This window comes from Mixophyes fleayi, chromosome 6 (genome assembly GCF_038048845.1).
Source record: "Mixophyes fleayi isolate aMixFle1 chromosome 6, aMixFle1.hap1, whole genome shotgun sequence".
Classification (NCBI taxonomy): domain Eukaryota; kingdom Metazoa; phylum Chordata; class Amphibia; order Anura; family Limnodynastidae; genus Mixophyes; species Mixophyes fleayi.
Window position 1 is genome coordinate 127163958 of NC_134407.1, and position 22466 is coordinate 127186423.

The following is a 22466-nucleotide window of genomic DNA, read 5'->3' on the forward strand; positions in this document are numbered from 1 at the left end:
GAAAAGAGGTAGGAGGAGCAGGAGGAGGAGTCAGAGAGGAGAGGCAGAGGTGAGGACAACAATAGGCAAACGATGGTGCAGCAGACTGGAAGTACAAAGAATAAAAGTGATAAAACGGTAATAAAATGAGTAGCAGTAAAAAAATAAAATAAAAATAAAGGAGTAGTAAAACTTCAGTCAAAACAATTGGGTATCACTAGAGCAGGGGTAGGGAACCTGTGGCTCTCCAGGTGTTGTGAAACTACAAGTCCCAGCATGCTTTGCCAGTAGATAACCAGCAGATAGGTGGCAAGGCATGCTGGGATTTGTAGTTTCACAACACCTGGAGAGCCACAGGTTCCCTACCCCTGCACTAGAGGAACAAGGTAATGGTAAAATACTAAGCAAAACAGAAGGTAGCGCAAAGAAACAAGTAGGCAATGCTGAAGAACAATACCAGGCAGACACGGGTAGCCCAGATCAGGAGAGTCCACAGGAGCTGGTGCACTAAGACTCAGGGTGGTGAGCAGGAACACAGGTGAAAAGTTTCGGAGGGTCCAGAGAGAGTGCATAGGAGACCAGGAGAGAGTTCAGAGAGTCCAGGGGGTCCAAGAGTGCTTGGGTGCAGACCGAAGGCTTAAGCCAACCCAGGGGGATGAAGCAAAGACCCAGGGACAGGGTAAGTGTAGAGCCTGGAGACTTCATAGGAGCAGCGGGGTGGAGAAGCCATCTGCCTGCTTGCGTGTGTCCTGTGCTAGGGAGCCCGTCCCAGGATGCCAATACACAGAGTTGGTGCTCCAGCAGATATATTATAAGACCTTGATCACTCGCAGGGGTGCTCAGGAAAGCAGTCAGCCAGTGTCCAGACATTCCAAGGACCAGCCAAGATGGAACTATCTTATTGTAGGGACAGCTGTGTGTCCAACGCTGAAGTCATGGGAGGTGTGGAACAAGGGAGAGGGAACTCTGATTTGGGGTCCCAGTCCTGGGAGTGCGGTAGTAATACCTCCCACTAGTGGCCCAGGTAAGGGTGAATGAGGCCGAGAAATATGGGTAGTTGCGCCGCTCACCTGGAGAATGGGGACCAGCCAATGCCTCAGTAGTGAAACCGGAAGTGAGGTGTTTGGGGGAAGAAGGAAAATTTAGGCCGTGGTCTCGGCCGGAAGTAGGCCGCCGGTGGTGCCGTGGGCGGTCAGCGGGAGGAGAGGCCGAACCGGGTGGTATCCCTCGACGGAGGAGACAGCAAGGATAACCAGAGGTGGCAAGGAGCCCTCCAGAACGACGGGTGCAGTGGGCCACGGGCACCGACAACAATGGGGACTGACGCTCAGAGTGCTGGAGTGCCGAAAACAAGCCCAGGAGGTCCGCAGGAGGTTTCGGTAAGGGAGCCTTCACTGGGGTCAGCTTAGCAGTTGTGGAAATCCATGTATTCAGTGGTATTAGCGACACGTGGAGAGGAGAGTCCGTGATGTGCGTCCGTCCAGCATGGTGGACGGCATCCATCCAGCATGTTTAAACACAAGTTGCAGGTGGTAGTGTTATGCACAGGGGTGTACTCTAAATCATTATTTGTGCTGGCTTAGAAAGGCGCAGAGTCTAATGGACTCCCTGGTTTTCATCCAAGGCGGGATGGACTGGGAGACCGCAGGTTGTGGCCCTTAGTTCAGCCCACTAATGTAAGAGACAGGTAGGAGGGAACAGCTGCAGGAGAACAAATTAAATAAAGAAGAAGTACCTGCAACAATCTCAGAAGAGATGTGCTGAGTTCAGCTGGCCAGGAACATGTACAGGATCAGACACATACAAGCACAGCAGTACGCAGGGATGATCCGGAGGAGTAGTCAAATATCACCTAAATCAGGTGTCAGCAGTACACAAGCAGAAATCACAGGGAGAAACGTACCAAGGCTCAGGGAAGTCAGATGTTGGGTAACCTGTTGCTCTGACACCATGCAAGTGTCAGAGCGTTCTTTAAATAGGAAGGGGAAGTTTGAATTCCCCACTGGAGGTCACATGATTGCCAGTGCCGATATCCGGAAGTCCCGCACACCTGTCAGAATGGAGCAGGAGTGTGGATCGGGTAAGTTTCTTTACAGGTAGTGATGGTGGCTTGAAACAAGGATGTCTTTTCTCCTATTCCTGGGTGTACCACTCTTTTAGAACATGATATAATCACACCCTCTGGGGTTGTAGTTAAGTAATGGTCATATCGTATACCCGAGGCTAGATGGGCTGCGGTGAAGCGAGAAGCTGAAAACATAATTCAACTGGGTGTTATGGAAGAATCCACCAGCGAGTGGAATAGTCATATTGTACTCGTCCCGAAACCCAATAGGACAATATGCTTTTGCAATGACTTTATATGTTTATATAAGGCCTCCCAGTTTGACACTTTTTCTATGCCAAGAACATACAAATTGGTGGAGAAGTTAGCCAGAAGTGAATATCCGACAACCTTCGACCTCACAAAGGGGTACTTGTAGATACCTCTGACAGCCTCTGCCAAGCCCAAAACTGTTTTTCCACACCTGATGGCTTATTCCAATATAAGGTGTTACCTTTTGGGCTCCATGGAACACGTGTCTGCTATGTTCCAGAAGGCTATGGATAAGATCTTAAAGCCACATATGGCACATGCTACTGCATATTTAGATGCCATAGTCATCTACACACAGGATTTGGAATCTCATCTTTTCAAAGTGGAGGCTGTGTTAGAATCTCTGAAGCCTTACTGCCAATCCTGAGAAATGTGCATTAGCCATGTCAGAAGTAAAATTCTTGGGCTATGTAGTTGGATGGGGGATGGACAAATCCCAGGTTGATAAAGTGGAAGCCGTGAAGAACTGGCCCAACCCAGAGAGAAAAATCCAACTGAGAATATTTCTTGGCTTGGTAGGATACTACCGCCTGTTTGTGGAAAACTTTGCCAACTTCGAGCTACTCCACTCACAGAACTTCTAAAGAAAGCCTGTCCAGACAATCTAAACTAGTCTGAGTCAGCAGAAGCTGCCTAGGAGGACCTAAGAATGGCTCTATGTACAGTGCAGGTGCTACAAGCACTCAATCTCAATAAGAAATTTTGTCTGCAGACTGATTCCTTTGGTGTAGGTCTGCCCACAGTGGAGGACGAGGAGAAACCCATCTTGTATCACAGTCACAATTTTTTTCCTAGGAAAAAAGGAACACTGTATGTGACTGTTGAACAAAAGTACCTCCCTATTAAATGGGCTGTGAAAACCCTTCGGTATTATCTCTTAGGTAGGAAGTTAACCCTACAAAAAGTTCTGCACATTGAACACAGGTTGACAGGTAGAGCACTTGGGTGTGATTAATTGTTGGTTTAGTTAGTGCTGGGGAGGAAGTATAAATAGATGGTTTTGAGTTATGTGTGGGGTGACATATGCTAGATAGAAGATGATGTTAGTCATAATTGCGACTACAGAAAAACAGTGAAACCAACATGAAAATGGCGATTGTTGTAATGCAGACATGTACAAAATATAAACTAATTGAAATACTTACAGAGAAGATTTCCAGTAAACTTGCTATCAAAGCCAACAGCACAACAAGCTAGCAGTTAGTGCCATAAATTGGTGCAATTTTTTATTTCTGTTATAGAAGTTTTTGTTTTTTATTTAATATATTGATATTTATAGGAATTGATATTCTCAGTAGAAGGTTTTAAACCATTTGGTTTCTACTTGACATTAGTGCTATTTGGAGTTTACTTCATATTTGGACAAAAAGGATTGCACAAGCAAAAGAATACTAGGGATGTGCACCGGCGACTTTTGGTGTCTCGTGTTTTGTGTTTTGGATTCGGATTTTCTTGAGGTTTTGGGTTCGGATTTGTTTCGCAAAACACCTGCCGAAAGGTTTTGGTTCGGATTTAAGGTTTTGGATTCGGATTTTTTTTGAAAAAAGCATAAAAAGTTCAAAAATCAAGTTTTTGGGCTTATTTTCACTCCTACGCTATTATTAACCTCAATAACATTCAATAACAATCATTTCCACTAATTTACAGTGTATTCTGAATACCTCACAATATTGTTATTAGTCCAAAACGTTGCAACGAGGTATCTTTCTGGACTGCGTAGTGGAGTGGTCCCCACAATATAATAAGAAAACCATCAACTGGTCTTAATCGCACCAAAAAATGTACCTGGACTGCGTAGAGGAGTGGTCACCACAATATAATTTAAAAACCCTGAACTTGTATGAATCGCACCAAAAAATGTACCTGGACTGCGTAGAGGAGTGGTCACCACAATATAATTTAAAAACCCTGAACTGGTATGAATCGCACCAAATAATGTACCTGGACTGCGTAGAGGAGTGGTCACCACAATATAATTTAAAAACCCTGAACTGGTATGAATCGCACCAAATAATGTATCTGAACTGCGTAGAGGAGTGGTCACCACAATATAATAAGAAAACCATCAACTGGTCTTAATCGCACCAAAAAATGTACCTGGACTGCGTAGAGGAGTGGTCACCACAATATAATTTAAAAACCCTGAACTTGTATGATTCGCACCAAAAAATGTACCTGGACTGCGTAGAGGAGTGGTCACAACAATATAATTTAAAAACCCTGAACTTGTATGAATCGCACCAAATAATGTACCTGGACTGCGTAGAGGATTGGTCACCACAATATAATAAGAAAACCATCAACTGGTCTTAATCGCACCAAAAAATGTACCTGGACTGCGTAGAGGAGTGGTCACCACAATATAATTTAAAAACCCTGAACTTGTATGATTCGCACCAAAAAATTTACCTGGACTGCGTAGAGGAGTGGTCACCACAATATAATAAGAAAACCATCAACTGGTCTTAATTGCACCAAAAAATGTACCTGGACTGCGTAGAGGAGTGGTCACCACAATATAATTTAAAAACCCTGAACTTGTATGATTCGCACCAAAAAATGTACCTGGACTGCGTAGAGGAGTGGTCACCACAATATAATTTAAAAACCCTGAACTTGTATGAATCGCACCAAATAATGTACCTGGACTGCGTAGAGGAGTGGTCACCACAATATAATAAGAAAACCATCAACTGGTCTGAATCGCACCAAAAAATGTATCTAAACTGCGTAGAGGAGTGGTCACCACAATATAATTAATAAAAAACCCTCCACGGGTCTGAATTCCCCCCAAAAAATTCTGGACTGCGTAGTGGGGTGGCCCCGGTACTAAATTTGGTACCGGGGCCACAATACCTCCTCCAAGTTCCAAGTGTAGTGTTTTTAACATATTAACACTACACTAATTCTAGCACGTCAATACCTCTTGTTTTAAATAATGACAGGGCATTTAACTTTTAATTTAATTTTTTGAATTTGTTGACATTTTTTGTTTTACTTTTTGAACATGGCAAACGACTGTTGAATGGTCACATAATGCCAAAAAAAGAGTTGCACCCACCCTTATGTTGTTGAAATAGGACATGCACACTTTAACAAACCAATCATTTCAGCGACAGGGCCTACAAAACAACTGTGGCTGAAATGATTGGTTTGTTTGGGCCCCCACACCAAAAAAACAATTCATCTCTCCCTGTACAAACTAAACAGGCTCTACTGAGGAAAAATGTCATCCTCATCCTCAACCTCTGATTCCTCTCCCCCTACAGTGTGTACTTCCTTCTCCTCACACATTATCAATTCGTCCCCGCTGGACTCCACAACCACAGATCCCTCTGTACTATCTGGAGGGCAGTGCTGTACTTCATTGAGGAATTGATTATTCATTTTTATAAACATAATTTTTTCAACGTTGTGAGGAAGCAACCTCCTTCGCCGCTCACTGACCAGGTTCCTCGCTGCACTAAAAACTCTTTCCGAGTACACACTGGAGGGGGGACAACTCAGGTAAAATAGAGCCAGTTTGTACAGGGGCTTCCAAACTGCCTTTTTTTCCTGCCAGTAACAATATGGACTGTCTGACATGTCTATTTGGATGGTGTCAGCAAAATAATCCTCCACCATTTTTTCAATTGTGACAGCATCCAATGCAGCGACAGTAGACATGTCTGCAATGGTTGGCAGGTCCTTCAGTCCGGACCAGTGTTATCAGCATGCCCGCTAGCAGCTCTTTTAGGAAAACTGAGCTTTTTCCTCGCAGCCATAGATGTGGAAGAAAATGAAGGTGGGCAGCAGTTGGCATGTCACGGTCCTCTTCAGAGGACAATCTCCTGACCAGCAGGTCTTTGCAGCGCTGTAGACTTGTGTCTGCCGGAAACATACGCTTTAAACCGAGGATCGAGCACGGTGGCCAGAATGTATTCCTCTGACTTTAAAAGAGTGACCACCCTCGGATCCTGGCAAAGCGTACGAAGGGCTACATCCACAAGAGCTACATGCTTGGTGTAATCGCAATGGTTTACCAGCTCCTCCCTCACTTTCTCCAGCTGCTTCTGCAACAGCCTGATCAGGGGAATGACCTGACTCAAGCTGGCAGTGTCGGAACTGACTTCTCGTGTGGCAAGTTCAAACGGCTGGAGAACCTTGCACAACACGGAAATCAGTCTCCAATGCGCTTGACTCAGGCGCATCCCCACTCCTTTGCCTATGTCGTAGGTGGCTGTGTAGGCCTGAATGGCCTTTTGCTGCTCCTCCATCCTCTGCAGCATATAGAGGGTGGAGTTCCAGCGCGTCACAACCTCTTGTTTGAGGTGATGACAGGGCAGGTTCATGGTTTTTTGATGTGCCTCTAGTCTGCGGTAGGCACTGGCTGAATGCCGAAAGTGTCCAGCAATTTTGCGCGCCACCGCAAGCATCTCCTGCACACCCCTGTCACTCTTGAGGTAATGCTGCACCACCAAATTAATGGTGTGGGCAAAACATTGGACGTGCTGGAAATTGCCCATATTTAATGCCCGCACAATGTTACTGGCATTGTCTGACACCACAAATCCCCATGAGAGTCTAAGTGGGGTAAGCCACTGGGAGATAATTTCCCTCAGTTTCTCTAATATGTTGTCAGCGTTGTGCCTCTTATTAAAGCCTGTAATACACAATGTTGTCTGCCTTTGCACGAGCAGCCATTTTGTAGATGCTGCTACTGATGCAGCTGTTGCTGCGGAGGGGGATGCATCTACCCAGTGGGCTGTCACAGTCATATAGTCCTTCGTTTGCCCAGAACCACTTGTCCACATGTCCGTGGTTAAGTGGACAGTGGGTACAACCGCATTTTTTAGAGCACTGAGGACACTTGATCGTACTTCTCTGTACATTTTTGGTATCGCCTGCCTAGTGAAATGGAATCTCGACGGGATTTGGTACCGGGGACACAATACCTCCATCAACCCTCTAAATCCCACTCCACTGATGGCGGACACCGGGCGCACGTCTAACACCAACATTGCAGTTACAGCCGCAGTTATACGCTTTGCAATAGGGTGACTACTATCGTATTTTGTGGTCATGGCAAACGACTGTTGGACGGTCAATTGTTTTGTGAAAGACTTAGCGGTCTTACGACTTCTCTTCTGGGAAGATGACCGACTAACAGCAGCAACAGCAGCAGTGGCAGTAGTAGGCGTACCGCTGCAGGATTCCTCAGATGAATCCCGTATTGGAGAGGACTCAGTCTGGCTGCTGACTTGGGCTGCAGGACTGAATCTGATGGAGATCGTGGAGGAAGTTGACGAGGAGGGTGTTGCTGGTGTGTATCCAGCTGGACCACGGGATTTAGGTGTCCCTGTACCGATGACGGTCCTAGCCCCAGTTCCTGAACTAACCACTGAACTATGAAGGTTATTCAGGTGACGTATAAGGGAGGATGTCCCTAGGTGGCCAAGATCCTTACCCCTGCTTATTTGAGCTTTACATAAGCTACATATGGCCATACATTGGTTGTCCGGATTTGGATAAAAATAACTCCAGACCGAAGAGGTGCATTTTTTGGTCTTCTGACCAGGCATGACGATGGGCTTTTTCATCCCATGGACATCAGCTGTTTCCCCCCCTGGTGCCTCATTTTCAATAACCACATCACCATCCTCATCATCAAGTTCCTCCACAGTGCCAGCTACATCATCAATAGCCTCCTCCCGAGCCACCTCTTCCGTACAGTGATGAGAAGGTCAGGCTTGACAACCACCAACACCCTTGGACTCGCCTTGGGGATTTGTGATAATTTCTCTTTAGAAGGCAGAGTTGTTTGCTGTTTTGTTGCTGACAGCATAACTCTCTTAAATTTTTTGTAGAGGGGGGGAGGAGGAGGAGGGCTAAGATCCTTGGGTGAAGCTGAACCACTAGTCATGAACACGGGCCAGGGCCTAAGCCATTCCCTGCCACTTCGTGTCGTAAATGGCATATTGGCAACTTTACGTTTCTCCGCAGATGATTTTAAGTTTCTCTTTTTGCTACTTTCTGAGAACTTGGGCTTTTTGGATTTTACATGCCCTGTACTAGGAGATTGGGCATCGGGCTTGCCAGACGACGTTGATGGCATTTCATCGTCTATGTCATGACTAGTGGCAGCAGCTTCAGCATTAGGAGGAAGTGGGTCTTGATCTTTCCCTACTTTATCCTCCAAATTTTTTGTCTCCATTATATGTAGCACAAGATACTGCAGAATGTGTGAACTTGGTAATATTGCAGTACCAATGGACTTATACTGCTGGATTGGTTTTGCAAATTTTGTTCTAATTACTTTTTTTTAAAAAAAAAATTCACATTTTTTTTTATAATTTTTTTTAAATACTGGGGAATAATGGGGAAATAACTATGCCCTTAGAAGCACAGGGCACAGGACACAGCACCACTGGACTGAACAGGACACAGCACAGGACCCAGCAGCACCACTGAACTCAAAATTGACAGAGCACAGCACACAGCACCACTGAACTGATACTGCAGAGTGTGTGAACTTTGTAATATTGCAGTACCACTGGACTTTTACTGCTGAATGTGTGAACTTGGTAATATTGCAGTACCAATGGGCTTATACTGCAGGATTGGTTTTGCAAATTTGGTTGTAATTAATTTTTTTTTTAAATTTTTTTTTGTATTTCTTTTTATAACTTTTTTTTACATTTTTTAAACACTTGGGAATAATGGGGAAATAACTATGCCCTTAGAAGCACAGAGCACAGGACACAGCACCACTGGACTGAACAGGACACAGCACAGGACCCAGCAGCACCACTGAACTCAAAATTGACAGAGCACAGCACACAGCACCACTGGACTGATACTGCAGAACACAACACAGCACAGCACAGCACAGAACTAAACAGCACAGCACGAGATCTACCAGGACAGAGGACCACCTAACACACCCTCCCTCTACCCTGATCAATGCCCGAGTGAAGATGGCGGCGACTAGCGGGGAATTTATAGGATCCGAGTATCGCGAGATCCGACAGCGGGATTATGACCCCGAGCCTCGGTTTCAAGCTTTCATTTGGCGCCAATACCCGGATCTGTCTCGGATCCGACTCGGATCGGAAACGTTCGGGTGGGCTCGGATTCACGAAATCCGAGTGCGCTCATCTCTAAAGATTACCTGCATAAACCTACATTATAATGGCTTTTCTCACTGTGGGAAGAATGGGTCTTTCAAACATTTCTCTTGCTTATCTGAATTATCAGGTTATTATCAGTAGCTGATGGGGAGTACTGGTTCTGTATTGCCATTTGGAGGCTTCTGGGGTACGTCTTGGTAAGTTAGCTCTCAATTTAAAAACACATATATGCATGGCCCAAATATATGGGACTCTCACAGTTTAGAGTTACGACCACCCTATTAGCAAAAGCGCTGCGGAGTGGCGGGTGGCTTTACATACATTTGCAAATGTGTGCAACTGAGACTTTTGCATTTTTATATACAAGTAGAAATGGCAGCTCTTTTGCTGGCTATAGCAGTGTGCTGGGAGATTTTTCCCGGTGTTTGTTCCTTTCAGGTTAACCCCACCCTTTCAAGCACCTGCTGTGAGCCTATAAATTGATTGAGCAACTTCCACTTCTGTATTATTTTTAAATGCTGTAAACGGATCCCTGTCATGATTGGAGGAGTGTTTATTCAAGTATAGCAATATAATGCTGTGAATGTGACTGCGGCTACATGTATGAGCATTGGTCTCATATGGTTTACACTGGCTGATAGTACAATTGTGGCAAACTTCAATGTAACAGGTGTGCTACATATCTCCCTTACCCTTTGTGCTGATGCTGCAATAGGAAATGTCCAGCTATGACAAGTGAGGCCATAAGCAGAACATCCTGACACATAGATGTTTGCTCTAGTCCCAGCAAATAGGTGTTAGGACCACAGCTATTGATAAGTCATTAGAACTGGACTAGTAGAGGTCTTCACCTTTAGCAGCTGCCTTTCCTGTAGAACTATTCACGTTCGCAGGTACTCAGATGCCTTTAGGACTTATCTCTATGGTAGTAGAGGTTTATCAGAATAACCGCGGTTCCAGGTAGAGAACCTGGAAGGCTGGAGACAGGAAAAATGGGGACAGGCCAAGGTCACGGATCCGTAGCAAAGAGGAAGGTCAGGGTACAGGCCAGAGATCAGGGCAGGTAGCAAACAAGCAAGTCCAATATTCAAGCAAAGGTCTGAATCACAAGCAAAATGGCGAAGTCCAATATTCAGGCAAAAGGTCAGGGCTACAGGCAATCAGGCAAGGTCCAAAAGTTCAGGCAGGGCCACAACAGGAGATCAATCGAAAATGTCAGAAGACAGAGCAGGTCAGCAAACAATACTGACCGTGAATGCTATAACCGGCATGGAGGGCTTCTCCATGCATTAAATACATGAAAGGGCCAATCACAGACTAGGAGGCACAGCAGGAAGAAATCAGCACAGGAGGCTCATAATTAATGTAACTCATTTGCTCACGCGCCCGGCTGCCCATCCTGCCGGGACATGGCGGTACATGAGCTGAGCGTCTCGACCTTTGCCTTAGCAACGGCTGGGGTAAGAACCGGAAGTGACGTCGCGGTCGTCATGGAGACTGCCGGGACACAAGCAGACAGCACAGCGAGCCGCGGCGGTGCCTCTAACAATAGGCTCCAATGGAAGTGTTAGCCGCACTATGAAGGCTCCGTCCGAGGGTTACTGTGTCTCTTTAACAGCAGGAAATCTGTGGAGCAGAAAAACTGTGCTCCGGCTCACTATAGAGCACAAAAACTGTTTTCAGGCATCTACAGCAGTGGCTGCTATTCCTTCTAGTTTGCTGTTTTTTCACTACGCCTCTTATATCTACTGCTCTACCTCCTCCTAACCCTCTCTAACACCTCCCTGTGGTTAAATTCTTTTACCTTGCCAGCCTTTCATTTCCTTTCCTGACTCCACTCTTTTTACTTTCCCTGTCTTTTATCCCTATCTACATTCCATTTATCTTCATTTTTCTTCTCGCTTTTACCTGACCCGATCCTGCAGGCCACACCTCACACATTCCACTCATTCACCGCCGTGGCTGGATATCGGGCGTGACATTTGCTAATCTCTCATCGGTCGTAACGAGGGGTATAAAATCATGTGCTCCGGAGCGAGCCCGTGACCTGTCCCCTTTTCAAAACGGCCTGCGCGGCAGCCGCACATAAGCTAAGGGCGGAGGGGGATCCCCATCCTCTCTCTGCAGTATCCTACCAGTCTCCCAGTATAAGGGGCATTGCATGCTCCCCACTGTAGACTCCTACCAGTCCCCGTAGCAGCAGTGCCCTACTAACCAGCCACCTGTACAAGCACATACGGCCACATATATAAATGTCGCCTCCCATATTACCAGTAGCACAGGCAGCCCACCCGCCTGTGCAGCACCTTCCCTCTCATAAATCTCCCCGCCCACATTCACAGCACAGGCTGCTTTCTGGTGACGCAGACAGACCCCATCCCTTTTATTCCACCATGAACAGCTGCCCCTCGGTTTTTCGTGGCTGCATGTGTGCCACGGGTCACCCAGCCTCAGTGATTGGGCTCCAACAGATTGCAGGAGCACACATTGTCGGGACCTAACATGTTTCCCATTTCAGTACCACAGATGCTACAGGGTGAGGAGGAATTTCAGACAATCTTCACAGCAGGTATTGTGGGGCAGTGGACAATGAACAACACCATTCAAGGCGACGGACGGGAGCAGAGGACGCGATGGACACAGGACCGTCTACATCAGGAATGTTAAACTCAAAACCCCAATTGTGCCAAATAATCAAAGTCTAAGATTATGTGTATTTCAAGAAAAAGAAAAAGTCTCATATGCAATTTTGTAAGATTTATTATTAAGAAAAAAACTAAAATAAAGTTTAATGTCTTCTTCCCGTTTCTTGACAATGTGCCATCCATGCTGCTTTTGCTCCCCTTCACCAGTCCCTTGTTTCACACTGCACCATCCATGCTGCTTTTGCTCCCCTTCAGTTACCTTTCTATTGTTTTCTTTCTTCTCTTCTGTTTTCTTTTCTTCTCTTTTCTTCTCTTCTTCTTGTGGCTCCTTTCTCTGTGCTCCTCACTGCAAATGTCGGGAGCGATAACATCACGCCCGACATTCAGTGTGAAAGGAAGAGGGAAGGAGGATGTCAGAGAAGCATTTTTTTTTTGGGCTCTGGCTGGGCAGCAAAATATATGCGTTTGGGCCACATGCGGCCCTTGGACATGATTTTGACATGTCTGGCCTACAAGCACCCAGTGAGTGTGACGCACACATTGCATTTTTCTGTACACAAAACGCGGTTCACATAATATAGTTCCGGCTCTTAAGATGTTGCCCCGGCCCGATTAGACTGTTGAGGCTATTACATGCCCACCTGTCCTGCTGGATAGCAGCAATCCTCAATAGGAACACTGCCGCACAATTTGAGTTGCAGGGTGGTGCCATGGATAAGTGTCAATTACATCTCTAATGATGGTTATCTGGATAGTGGCTTATCAGTATTGCCACAACTTGGCTGCCTGGCCTTTTGTATTGCAGCAGTCTACCTAAAAACAGAACCCACGACAGTCTACGGTATATGTCGTTTGGTGACTGCTTTTGGTTATGCTCAGTGTCCAACCCAGTTTATGTAGAAATCGGTTGGTATTTATGAGACCCAGCAGAATCACCATGCTTACTAGCAATGAGATTACGTTTCCTATATAAGGGCACTATTACAGCATTAGCACTCAGATGTTTTGAGTAGAATGTTTCATATGCTGACATTTACATGCGTACCTTTTTATTTTATTCCTTGATAATTAATCTGTACTTTCCTTTAAGTATATTGCAAGGCTCACACTTCCATTATGTGGATGCATCCCGACAACTTTATATGGACATTTAACATCATTCCTTTATAACATATATTTTAAAGTTTTGATATCGGAGATAGGAACATTAGGTTATGTGGCTCATTTTACGAGGGTGGGCCGATTTGTCATACCTACCCGTCTGCTTAATAACTCACTGATTATGAGGCATTCCTAGTCCACAAAACTGAGACTATTGTGGGGCTGTTATATATAGACTCAGATTTAGCATTTAACCCAAAGGCCAATGAGTGTATTCTATGGCTCCCTTATTGGGCTTTGTAGTCCATATTCCCCGTCGTCCAAGGCTAATTGGACTGATTTCTATTTTGCGGAAATATTATGCAATGATATCTATACTTTGCATATGCCAATGGATGCTTCCTTGCTACATTACAATTCAGTGCTTCATTTAAACGTTCCCTGAATTTGCGGATCTAGATCCAACTCTTCATGGCACCCTTTCCTTCAGGTTTTGGTCGGCTACTGCTGAAGTCCAGGCAGGAGCTTCCATTGCAGCCAGAAAATCCCTGGGTAGATGTAAGTCCGATGCCTACAAAACTTACATACGGCCATGGAAATAAAGGGTGCTTTCCTTCCTTCGGTAACCCAAGGCTTTGCTGCTTGTCACTTTAAGCGAAAATATAAAGAGATTTCTTTTTATTTTCTCCTTGGTTCAAAGCCTGATTAGCTATGTGCCTTCAGGGTTTTATGTGTTTTTACCTTCACATGGGTTCCCACACCCCTTACTCTCTCAACCCACCCCGTTTGGTTTCCAGTACCACCTGTCTGGTAAACAGGTGGCGGATGGTAAATGGACGGCTGTGGCAGAACTTTGATGTGCAATTGTTTTTTTTTTTCTTCCAGGTACCACACAAGGAAAAGATAAGGATATGGGAGGTCGACCACTTGTGTGTACTTGGCATCCAGACATCAATGGGTGCACAACTGCACCTAATTTTCATATTGCTAGGTGGTTTGGGCATTTATCTCCCTTTAATTACAATGGATCAGAGACTTGTATGGGGTGGATGGTGTACACTTTACAAGAGAGGGTCTGTGGATTTTCTTAGAGTAGTCCTACTGGATGTTGGGGGGGTAGTTAGGTCACTTGGTGGTGGGCTGCAGGCCATTAAAGATCTACAGCATTTACAGGAAGCCATTTGCAAGTTGGTGACTAATTCATATGGTTCTTCCGCAGATTTAGGACCAGCCAATCATAAAGGATTTTATCCTCTTACCAGTGGTTAGTGCCAGATGGCCATATACTGTTTGGTTACTACTGTTAGTTGTAGCTTACTTGTAATTTGCCTTCTTCACCACCATGTCTTGCTTGTCATAAACTCAACTTTATTTATTACCACTTTGTAGAAATCAACAAATAAAGACTTCTTGCTCCAGGCTTCTCAAGCAATAGCTGTTTTGTTTGCAACATAAAACAGCACATCACATACATAAATAATCCATGGCTTCCTGACACACTATCTCAGCCCACAGTCCCTCACTATCATCCGGCTGCTTGTCAGCATCGGAAACCCCGCCCACCATATCCCACAATCCTTTTATACACACACACGCCACAGCAATCACACTCATGTTGTGCACCTGTATGTCTGTGTGCTGTCTGCAGACTGTACCTGCAAACTCTGTAGGATTTTACCTTTCCCTATGCAGGAAAGGTGTAGCAAATAACCCTCTTTTCCACATACTCTTCCCCTTAGCTTTGCAATACTTGGTGAAGTGGATACTTTTCTTAGCAAAAATTTCCTTTTTGCCACCTCCCTCTTCTCTGGCTTCAACAAATCAGGCTAATCGGTGAACCTGGGGAACGCATGTCTCCGTGACAGGTCGTCAGCATTATTATGCAGATCCCCTGGCCTATGTTGAACTCCTCCACTATTCCAAGTTACAGCATGTCCTCCGCCTCTCGCTTTACTGCAGCCCTTCTTGCCTTAGGTATACTATATAGCCGCTGGTTAACTATCACTCCTGGTGGAGTGACAATATTGTGTTCAATTATTTTGGTACACCCTGGCATAGCCAAAAAACATTCTTATTTTGAGCTACCATTTCTAAGGCCTATTGTCTCTGAGACGGTCTCAGAGAAGACTCTACCGGGAATATGCAGTCCTCTGTTTTTACTGCTGACAATGTTAATGTGGGAATTTTCTCCACCCACAGTTGACATGATAGACTTGCTCTTTTCGCTGTCTACCGAGCTGCCACACTCAGTAATTTACTTGCCCTATGGGCTCTATTACCTCATAAGGGCCTTGCCAATGTGCATACAACTTGCTTTGCTGAGTTGGTACTAGGACGAGCACCCTGTCATCTGGGTTAAAGGTGCGTAGGGCAGCTTGGCTATCATAACCCTTCTTTTGCCGTCCCTGCACTTCCGTCAGATGTTGTTGTACCAATGGGCCGATCTGTTGTAGTCGATAATATCATTGGGCTCCAAATTATACTATATTTGGTTCTTTGGGATCCTGTTGTTACACATTTCCTTTTAGGATATCTAGAACTCTGCGGGGTTGTCTCCCAAACAAAAGCTCAAAGGGACTAATCCCAATTGATGCCTTAGGCACCTCCCTTATTGCAAACATGAGATAGGGTAATAGGGTCTCTCAATCTCTTTTATCCTGAGCTACAGCATGTCTAATCATTTGCTTTAGGGTCCTATTAAACCGCTTGACCAACCCCTCGGTTTGCGGATGATAAACCAAGGTCTGCAGTCTTTGTACCGCTAGCAATTTGCATAACTCCTTCAATAATCCTGACATGAAGGAAGTTCCCTGATTTGTTAGGATATTTTTCGGGATTCCCAGTCAAGTATACATTAACAGTAACTCTTTCGCAATAGTGCTTGATTTAATATTCCTTAGTGGAATTTCCACAGGGTATCGTGTAGCATATTTAAGCACTACTAATACATATTGATGCCCTCGGACAGACTTTTCCAAGGGACCCACTAAGTCCATGACAATTCCCTCGAATGGAACTGGAATTATAGGAAGAGGTACAAGGGGAACTCGATAGTCTGGTTTAGGGGCCATCCGCTGGCACACTGGGCAGACTTGACAGTATCTCTTGACTGCCATACGGATTCCCGGCCAGTAAAACCACAGGAGCACTCAATTTAGAGTCTTCTCCTCTCCCAGATGCTCCCCCTAAATGTTTGTATGGACAGTTGTTAGTACCAAAGGAACATGTACCTGTGGCACCAAGAGTTGATGAACTGTTTTCTCCTGTACCACTGCCACCCTATACAACAGATTCCCTTTTATTAGAAAATAAGGTACTCCCCAGGCTGGTCTCTCGGTCTTCCACACTCCATTCACTTCCACCACATATATATAAGCATTTTCCAAAGTGCTATCATTAAGTTGATCCCTAGCAAAGTCCTGAAGCGACACAGTCCTGGATATTGGTGACCAATCTTCACTCTCTGGCAGGGCCTCTGTTCCCTCTTGACTTTTTACAGCTAGGACTTTCTTCTCCCGTCTTCTGGAACATGACGTCGACTTAGTTGCAGCCAAAGCCTGGTATTCAGGCTCCAGGTATTGCGACTTCTCGGTCTCTATCTCTAATTCCGGGGTGTGAAAGACAGAATCAAGTAGGATCGGAGGTCCGGCCAGTGACTCAGTTGCCGCCATGTCCTGACTGATCTGTTTGGCTATAATTTCCTGCAACAGGGGAAAGTCTCGCCCCAGAAAAAGGGGGTATGGCAGCCTTGGGGCTATTGCTGCTATCACCTGCACTGTTCGTCCCTTTACAGTAATGGGATGATTGACACGGTCATATTGCTCAGTGATCCCGTGCATACACAGGACTTTCACTGACGCTAGCCGAGTCGACAGGCCTTCTGAAACCACAGTACCGGATACCAAAGGTGATTTCACTCCCTGAGCCCACCAACGCTAACACCGCTAGTTGCCGTATTAGGAAGGTCAACCGAAACAGCAGTGGATTCCCCGTGGACGAGGACATGATGAAACAAGCAGGAAACCTGGGGTCTAGTCATACCACCGAGCAATCCATCGGTTCTGGACGATTGGGACAATATCTTCGGAAGTGCCCCTGCTCGCCACACTCAAAACACTTTGCTGGGGTCACTTTGTGATCTGTCCCAACCTCTGGTGTTGATTTTAGCCTGAAGTCCGACCTGGCAACTGTCTCAGCTGTCCGGTCCATAGCCCTGCGGTCTGCTTCCACCTCTGGTGTTGGTTTCGGCCTGAAGTCTGGCTTGGCAACCTTCCCAGCTGCCGGCCCATATTTTTCGACAGCTTAATAATACCCGTCAATAGCTGTCACAAGCTCCTCAAATGACTGGGGGGTGGTCTGTAGAACCCATCTCTGTAATTCCCGACCTAGGTTTCGCTCACAAGATTCGATAGTCAGGATTTCTAACATTCTGATTGATAAATTACAGTCGGGCTTCAACCAACTTTTTGTTAACCTTGCCAGGTCTGCTAGCTGGGTAGGCATTGCAGATCCTGGTTTATACCGTTAGTCATGGAACCATTGCGCCTTCTTGGGCCCTGTTACCCTATCCACGCCAAAATGGCAGCCTTTAGTTGCTGAAAGTCCGTTGCCTGGTCCTCGGGTACATCCATATAGGCCCATTGGACTTCACCTGTCAAATAAAGAGACAGTTTCTCTACTCATTCACCTGTTAGCCACTTCAGACATGTCACTGTCATTTCAAACAATAAAAAAACGCCTCAACGTCATCCGAGGAGGTCATCTTTTGCAAGACAGCGGGTTCATGCTCTCTTTGTCTAAGCTGACTGAGCTCCACCCACAACAGTCTGTTACTGTCCACCTGAGCCTCAGCGACGGTTAACATTAGGCCCTGCTGGGCCTGCTGTGTGGCTGCCACATTAGTTAACGCTCTGAGGATTTCCTCTGTCCTGCTATTTGATCTGATGCAGTAGTGAAACTGTGCTTTCCTAACATACACTGACAAGCAAATGGAAAAAAACAACAACAAAAGAAACAAAAAAAAACGTTTTTTTTTTTTAAATGTCAGCTTAAGAAGTAATGTCTTAGCTAGCAGCAGCTGCTACATTTTAGGAGGAACAAAATAAACAGTGTGGTAAGAGCCCGCTACTGCAGAAGCACACGCAAACAACTTCTTCCTTTTTATGTAGTTTTATTGTCAGGATGGTAAATGTTTTGACACCGTATACTTGCACAGCAATCATGGAGACCCTAAACGCTAGCTATACATAGACCAGCTCTCTCTCAGGACCAGTTCGCTTTCCCAGCGTTGGTCTCAGTGAACAAATGGCACAAACAAGCTTTTATACATGATACTCCTCCCCCAGCCTTGGCTTGATGGACAGGTGACACACCCACCTTCTCTTTAAGAGAAAACGCCCATCACTGGCTCTGTTTCAACTAACAGACACACCCTGTCTGTTTGCTGAGAGGAAGCAGCTTTTAAATCATGTAAGTTAACCAACTTTAAACTACACATAAATCTTTACTTGGTTTAACCTGAATCTAGGTGCATAACTGCGCCAATGTCTTACTCTGCTTGTATGTTTTCTTTGCATATTGTCAGATAAATGCCTCCCTTTGTCACAACAGAGAAAGATATGCACACACACACACAAAAACACTTTTTCAAATGTCTTAACTAGCAGCACCGTGCTACATTTTACCTCCAAGGAGGAACAAAACAAACAATAGGAAAACAGAGAAAACACACAAAACTTTTTTTTTCTCTGTAAGTCAAACTTATCTTTTGTTGTCTGGATGGCTGGGTGGACAGCTGTGTTTTTGGCTGTCCTTTTAAGATCCCATGATGACACCACTTTGTAGAAATCACCAAATAAAGACTCCTTGCTCCAGGCTTCTTAAGCAGTAGCTGTTTTATTTGCAGCAGAAAACAGCACATCACAAACATAAATAATCCATGGCTTCCTGACACACTGTCTCAGCGCACAGTCCCTGTCGATCATCCGGCTGCCTGAAGAGTCTGGCATTCTCCCTGATGCTGAGCAAGTACAAGACGTGGTTGGCTTTGCCATCTGTGGCATGATGACACTGTTCAGAAATTGTGTCCTTTGTCCATATATTGATGCCTATGGAGGTGGCCATTTTCATGGAGATCCAAGATTTAATCAAAGACTGACTGGTAAGACAACATGACTTCAGTAATGGAGACAGAAATGTAAAAGACACTTCAGTCTCTAGAGATTCATTAGCTGCTTTTCTTTAACGCATAGTTGCCTACCCTCCCGGAATGTCCATTTCTGGGAGACCTCCCGGGAGAGCAAGGCAACCTCCCGGTTCTCGCCTCGCAATAGATAAGTGGAGGAAGGTGGGGCTTAATGACGCAAATATTGTATCATCTTAGCTCGGCCCCCTGCTCTAACAAAATTGTGACAATCATTTAGGGGTCGGGGCCAAAATGATGCAATTAGTCAAGCCCCGCCCCCGCATGCCCACCTACCCCGGGATCTCCCTGAAGACAACAAGGAAAAGTTGGCTAGTATGACACACACACGCCAAGAAATTTCCGGTGTCAGTGTCTTTATTTATTGTAAGAAATGTAGAAATCACCAAATAAAGACTCTCTACTCCAGGCTTCTTAAGCAATAGCTGTTTTATTTGCAACATAAAACAGCACATCACAAATATAAATAATCCATGGCTTCCTGACACACTATCTCAGCCCACAGTCCCTCACTATCATCCGTCTGCTTGTCACCATCGGAAACCTCGCCCACCATATCCCACAATTCTTCTATACACACAAATACACCACAGCAATCACACCTATGTTGTGCACCTGTGTGTCTGTGTGCTGTGGGAAAGACTAAGAGGGTATTTAGTCCTGTCTACAGGCTGTACCTGCAAACTCTCTGGGATTATACCTTTCCCTATGCAGGACAGGTATGGCAAATAACCCTCTTTGCCACAGTAAGTAAATATTAAGTCTTAACGAGTGAGTGGAATTTGGTGCAATGACAGTGAAGCCTCAACAGTCTGCAGTTTATGAAGATGTACAATGGATCTAATTCAGAAATGGTTCTGTATCATATTCCCCAGGTGTATGGAATTACTCTGATATTTGCACCTCTGACCACAAGCGGTCTGTGTATTCGTAAACTTGCCCTTAGATTTGCCATTATAAAAGGAGAAACCATCTGGGATCCTGTTTCTTGTTTGGGCCTATAATATGTAGTTCCTGGATCCGACACATGCTTGAGTATTCTGCCTGCTCAGCACCTACTACTTGCTACACTTCCTTGCATCTGTGACTACCTGCTTGTATACTGACCGGTCAAAAGTCCTACTATACGCATGTGTACCAACCCAGGAAACATCTGACTACTTACTTGTTTACCTACCCAGCAAACATCTGACTACCTGTTTGTGTACCGACCCGACAAACATCTGACAACCTGCTTGTGTATCGGCCCAACAAACATCTGACTACCTGTTTGTGTACCAACCCGACAAACATCTGACAACCTGCTTGTGTATCGGCCCGACAAACATCTGACAACTTGCTTTTGTATCAGCCCGACAAACATCTGACAACCTGCTTGTGAACCGGCCCAACAAACATCTGACTACCTGTTTGTGTACCGACCCGACAAACATCTGACAACCTGCTTGTGAACCGGCCCAACAAACATCTGACTACCTGTTTGTGTACCGACCCGACAAACATCTGACAACCTGCTTGTGAACCGGCCCAACAAACATCTGACTACCTGTTTGTGTACCGACCCGACAAACATCTGACAACCTGCTTGTGTATCGGCCCGACAAACATCTGACTATCTGTTTGTGTACCGACCCGACAAACATCTGACAACCTGCTTGTGAACCGGCCCAACAAACATCTGACTATCTGTGTACCGACCCGACAAACATCTGACAACCTGCTTGTGAACCGGCCCAACAAACATCTGACTATCTGTTTGTGTACCGACCCGACAAACATCTGACAACCTGCTTGTGTACTGACCCAACAAACATCTGACAACCTGCTTGTGTACCGGCCCGGCAAACGTTTGACTACTTGCTGGATATCTACTCGGCAATTGGGTGTCAGGCCGTTAGCCTTTTGAGGAAAACAACAGCAGGACACTAACCGGTATTAGCGCTACTGAACTAACAGGTACGGAGTCTAACGTACCCCTGGTATTCGCCAGGGACCCCCGCAAGGAGGTTTGGACTTCGCTGCACAGGGTACGCAGGTCGCGGTCCTGCTAGCCAGTTGCTGGTGCAATGTAGAAGGGTCAGACGGTCCGGGTCAGGCCAAATCGGGAATGCAAGGTACCAGGGAGAATCCAGAGGAATGGTCAACAAGCCGAGGTCGCGGAGCAATATGGGTCACACAGAATGAGGGATGGTCGACAAGCCGGGTCACAATGAGGAAGCAGGAACACTGGGAGCACATTCAGTTAAACTGGAGTAAGGAGAACCAGGAACTCAGGGTATGAAACATGTTACTTTGGCACCCTAATGGCGCCAGAGACAGGTTTAAATAGAGGCAGAGGCTGCAGCTGATAGGAGGACTAAGGGGGCGGCATGCTGGTGGTAAAGTAGCTAGGCAACGGGACGGGAACAGGGCGCATGCGCCCGACAGGCAGGGACAGGAAGCCGCAGCGGAAGTCAGGCAGCCGTCCCCGTCAGCGGGGACGGCGCCTGACATTGGGCTTCAGATAATACCACCAGTATCGTCACAATAGGATTTGTTTACATTTTACTGGACTCGGCCTCTGCCAGTGGATTGACTCCCACTATAGCATTCTGTTCCAAGAATCCATTTCAGACTTATGGATATTCCTTCCTTTTCTTCCTCACTGGCTCATTTGGTATTTCTTTTGTACTTGCTTTGATTAAACTGTTTGGAGCTCTTTTTGCTATAACAGTAACACCTGGGAGAAAGGCAATGACCATTGTGCTATCCTACCTGTTTTTTTGCAAAACCCTTCACTGTCCAGTAGAAATGAGTGGTTCAGATTCCCTGAAATTCATCGAAATCCAACGTTGGGGATCCGAGTGAAACTGAGTAGTGACTCGGATTCTCCTGCCAATTTGGGATCTCTAATAGTACTAGACAGAACATACAGGCTGAGTTAGATAGATATTTTTCTGAACTAACTAGTTTATTCTTTGAAAAAAAACAGTGATTTTGCTGGCAGACTATTAGCAGCAGAATCCAAATAAACAAACAAATTTCTTTCTTTTAAACTTGAAAGTTTTTCTACT

General features: G+C 45.6%; 1 pseudogene; it reads left to right on the forward strand.

Moving 5' to 3' along the window:
* The first annotated feature begins 1929 nt into the window (after positions 1–1929).
* LOC142095353 (adenosine 3'-phospho 5'-phosphosulfate transporter 2-like) lies at positions 1930–22260 on the forward strand (annotated as a pseudogene).
* The last annotated feature ends 206 nt before the right edge of the window (positions 22261–22466 follow it).